Below are 5,383 nucleotides of genomic sequence, written 5' to 3' on the forward strand. Positions count from 1 at the left end.
ATATTGTCTAACATACACACATATATAATTTTAATTTTCATGTTACATATATCTATATTTATATACTTATTTTATATTTTGTGTATTTTCCCAGGCAAACAGAAAAGAACTGTTAATTTTTAAACAAAGAGGAGACCAAAAAGACACTTAAAAATCAAGTTGATATATGAGTGGAATTGTAAATGATTCTAATTAATCTAGTCAGATTAGCGTGAGATTTATTCTATAGTGCATCTCTTAGCCTGAATTTATTCTATTTTGATATATCCCAACTTAATTTCAACTCCCAAAGATATGTGTCATAAAGACCTTTTCCATCCTCCATGCCACTCTCTCCGTTAGCTCCTTCCAAGAGGTTTCAACCATCCTTTGTGCTTCTAACCATACCATTTATTGTGTGTGTGTGTCCTCGCACACTTGTGTACAAGTGCTTTATGTGGAAAGTGACCCTAGGGAGCAGAAGGGAGAAACGGGGACTGACACAGAAAAGGCAGGGCAGACAATGCAAAGCTGCATCTACGGCTGGCCACGGCTGCTGCTGCTGCTCTGGGCGACCACGGCAAGACCCACAGGACCTTCCGAGGAGCCTTCTGAAATGCATCTCAGAACTGTCTGCTGAGAGGACAAAGGGGGCACGCATTTGTCCCACGGCTCCCATCACTCATTGTGTACCAGTCACATTTGGATTTGCTTTCTTAATGGTCCCGAGGCAAAGCTGTCTGGTTGCACAGATGTTAATTATTCTAGACTACTCTTAATTAGTTGTGTGAGTTATTCATTCTGGAACTGTGACAGAAGGCCTCAGCTGGTTTGGTCCCTGAAGACATAACCCAGCGGGCTTTTCAGGAGCGTGGTTTATGACCCCTCCCCCACATCTCTCTTCCTTCTTGAACCAGAATATTTCGGTTTAGTCAGGCTCACAGAGGCCACCCCCCACGGGGACCTTTCAAATTAAATGCTTAGGATGTATATGTTTTTTTAAAGCCTCTTGCACATGCAAGCTAAAAGCTTTAGTGCTGCTGCCCACTGAAATTATTCAGCTCGAAATCAAGTTGCGTGGTGGAGGCTCCGGGCTCTGAACGGAGTTGACCATTCATTTTCCTTTGACTTGTAATTTCCCTTTGCTTCCGTGACTTGCGTCTTCCTTTGTGTAGTATATTAAGCGCACCGGCTGCCTTTAAGACTCTCTAAATAATTAAAGCTTTATTGAGGAGAGCACTGTACAGATTAGCACATCAAATACTAATCTGCTTGTTCATTACAATCTCCTACACACACAAAACCAGGAGGCAGGAGGCCCTGGCTCTTATTAAATTATCCGTTCCTTGTATAAACACCTATGGACACACAGGTGGTCATTTTGAAAGAGTTTGCTGGAAAACATTGCTGTCCATCTATCTGAAGACCTCCTCTTTATTTGAACAGAATAACTGGTGGCAAAAAGCTTCCTTCATACTGAAGACCAGCTCCAGGAGGAATAAATGAAGCACTCCAGGTAATAAAGTATATGCAAGAGAAAAATTACTTCCATTAGGCTTACAGCAGGAGGGGAAATAGACTGGTGCTCATTTTAAAGAAGTTCAAACCCAGCATTCTTTTTTATGAGCCTGGGCTGAGTGCTTGGTCAGCAGTGGGAAAAGGAGACTATGATATATTATAATCAGACTTTAAAAACTGCTGTACTAACTAAGCTGGATTGTTAAAACAATGAGGTAGTTCTATATACACCACCATGGAAAGATAGCTTATGATATAAGAACAAGCAAGGAACAGAGCTGTGGGCATAATATAACCCCGTTTGTGTAAAATCAAATTTTTAAAAACTTTATATGAATGTACATGTAAATGCACCAAACAATACCTGGAGGGTAACATATGCAGCTATGTTGCTGTTATCTCTGAGAGAAGGAATTGATGTTAGGAGAGGGGAGGGCAGACTATTACTTGTTATATCAAACTTTAGAATAATAATACTGGATCATTGTAAAACTTAATTAAGATAATGCATATAAGGGACTTAGCCTATTGGCTGGTATAAAATAAGCATGCAATACACGTGAGCAATTTGCAGGCATTGCAGAGTATATTATTGCTAAAAAACAGCCTCTATATCTTCCTGGGTAGGTTTCTATATCCCAACCCTGTTGAATCCAGGAATCGTCAAATGACTTGCTTCAGCTAGTGAATCATGGATGGAAGTATCACTTCCAAGCAGACGCTTTAAGAGCCAGCTTGTGGTTCACTCTTTCCTCTTTTTTCCCATGACACCAGCTTGAATCTTGGAGTAAAGACAGACATGGAGCAATGCAACCAATACACAACGTCCAGGATATGTAGCATGAGAAATAAACTGTGATGGTGATGGTATTAGTCAATGATATTTTTGGATTGTCACTGCAGCAAAACCTAGCCCATCCTGACTGATACAGACTACTTTCCTCTTGACCTCAGATCTTGGCTGAAACTCCTTGGACAGTTTTTTTTTTTTTTTTTTTTTTTTTGCTATTATTGGTTAGGTTCCTTGGTTGCAAGTATTAGAAATATTTCTACCTAGTTTAAGCAGACATGTAGTTTACAAACAGATGTTAGGTGGCTTACTGCATCTCTGGATGGCCCAAAAATAAAGCTTAGGATACCCAGTCAAGAACAACGACCAATTATTTTGTGGGCCTGCTCCAGTGGAGACAGCACAGCTGATGCCCCTGGGCACAGGCTCTGCAGCTTGCAGTGCCTATCTTTGGCCTTGGCCTGGAAACTCTGCTAGATCCTCTGCCATTTCTGCTTCTGGAAGCTTAAGCATCTGCCATCATCTCACCAGAATGAAGTCCACTAGGTGCTTGCATCTGGTTGGTAGAGCCTATGTCACATGCCTGCATTTAGATACTAGGGAGGCTGGGAAAGTGCACTTCTGGCTTCTACCTTGGGGAGATGCAAATTCATAAAGTAGATTATTACTCAAACACAGAAAAGGTATTCAAATGTTGTTTTCAGCTGTCGTTGAGTCAGCCCATGACACATGGCGACCTCATGCACAACAGAAGAAAACTCTACCCAGTCCTGCACCATCTTCATCATCAGTTACAGATCAGACCATTTTGATTCATAGGGTTTTCGTTGGCTGATTTTTTTTGGAAACAGATCAGCAGGCCTTTCTTCCTAGTCTGTCTCAGTCTGGAAGCTCCGCTGAAATCTGTTCAAATCCAGGTCTCCCATATGGAAGGCAAGAATTCTATCACCTAGCCACCACTGTCCCCATTCAAACATTAACCAGAAATCAGCTGCTGTTGTTGAGTCGATTCTGACTCATGGTGACTCTGTGTGTCAGAGAGAACTATGCTCTATAGGGTTTTCAATGGTTGATTTTTCAGAACTAAAGTGCCTTTCTTCTGAGGTGCTTCTGGGTGGACTCTAACCTTCAACCTTTCAGTTAGCAGGCAACCCTGCTAACCATTTGCAGAATGCAGGCACTCCACTCAAACATTCCAAAAACCAAACTCATTGCCATCAAGTCGATTCCGACCCATACCAACCCTACAGGAGAGAGTAGAACTGCCCCATAGGGTTTCCAAGGAGCAGCTGGTGGACTCGAACTGCCAACCTTTTGGTTAGCAGCCTGAACAAACATTAGGGATGGCAAAAAGGAATTGATAAATAGCCATAAGACAGCCCTTTGAAGATATGTATAGCTTGCTATGGTATAGAGCTGCATGGTCCAAGATGGTAGTCACTATGAAAATTTAAATTAGAAATTCAGTTCCTCAGTCACACTAACACATTTCAAGTGGTCACTTGCCACATGTGGCCAGTGGCTAATGTATTGGGCAGCACAGATATAGGGCATTCTCATCATTGCAGAAAGTGCTTTGGGACCAGGCTGATACAGAAAATTGAGTTTAATATTGTTTTAAACTAATTGGCACCAGAGAGAGATGGTTGCATGGTACAGGGAGCGGAGCACTGTTGGGCGCCAAGAGACTTCAGCTTCCCTTGACGTCACTTCTTTGTGGCATTCGGTAAATCTTTTAGCCTTTTCAGGACTTGATTTTCACATCTATCAAACAAAGGCATGGTAATTGTAATGGAGTAAGTCCCCTCAGGCAGCCCCCAAACAAAACTCCCATAACTGGCTTCCTGCTGCCACTTCTACTGGGTAAGTTCCTGGACCACAGTGTGATGCTGAGATGAGGAAGTGGGGGTGGTGGATTTCCACTCTACAGATGAACCCTTGAGAATTGTAACCTTGGGCCCTTTTCTTTTTCAGGCGGGGACCTATTTGTCCCATTTCCCCGCGGAGCCAATTTCACCATTATTTCAGCTAAGTGTGAGGAAACTTCCAGTCTAGAAGTTCAGTATGCATAAGGATAATTGTCAATCTCAACCTCACCCGTACAGTTAATGTGACACAGATTCCCGGAATGGCTGTTGGTTTAACTTCAGGTTTCACTCCCATTCACTGCTACGTGCCTGCTGCCTCCAGCTATGTTTTTTTTATTGCTGATTCACTCTACCTTCTGCTGAAGGCTAAGGTCTTCTCTTCCATATTCTCCTTTTCCACCTCTGGAGGGTCAATGACTTTTTCTCTTTGAGTACCATCTCTGTTGAGATGGTGGTAGATACTTCCAGCTTCCAGAAGTAGGAATGGCAGTAGGTCCAGTCAAAGGGTCCAGACCAGGGCCAAATGTCCTTGGTACAAGCTACAAAAACTGCCCAGGGCCGCAGGCTGTGCTGTCTCCACTGGAGCAAGTCTACAAAATAATTGGTCATTGTTTCTGACTGAGTAGCCCAAGCTTTTTTCTCTAACCATCAAGATAAAAACCCAGATATAAACAAGACTTCTTTCAGCTAATTCCACAGCCCATCCTGAATGTAGTCACTTCTACCCAAACTTTACTGCCACTTTCTAGTCCAAGCCACCCTCAGCTCTTACTGGAACAACTGCGAATTTTTTCTACCCTACTCCCCTCCAACAGTCCCTCCTCCACCTAACAGCCAAAGTGAACTTTATCAAAAGGCAAGAGCAGAGCATCCCCCTCCACCCCCCATTAAAACCTTCCTATGGTTTCCAGTTGTTGTTATGTCCAGTCTAGTTGATTCTGACTTTAGAGTGATTTAGAAAATAATATTGGAGTTATTATTCCCTCTCAATTTCTAGCCAATCAGTGAAAAAGCGACACTTTCAATGATTCTACCCATTCTGTGATGTTGATATATACTGATGATTCTGTAACCTTCTACGGACTCGGGCAGACATGGCTGTGGCAGCATGCTTGTCCGTTTTCCCATTCTTACCTATTCTGTAACATTCTTTGGACTCGGGCAGACATGGCTGTGGCAGCACGCTCGTCTGTTTTCCCATTCTTGCCTATTCTGTAACATTCTTTGG

The sequence above is a fragment of the Trichechus manatus genome, unplaced genomic scaffold, assembly GCF_000243295.1.
Source record: "Trichechus manatus latirostris isolate Lorelei unplaced genomic scaffold, TriManLat1.0 scaffold00020, whole genome shotgun sequence".
Lineage (NCBI taxonomy): Eukaryota > Metazoa > Chordata > Mammalia > Sirenia > Trichechidae > Trichechus > Trichechus manatus.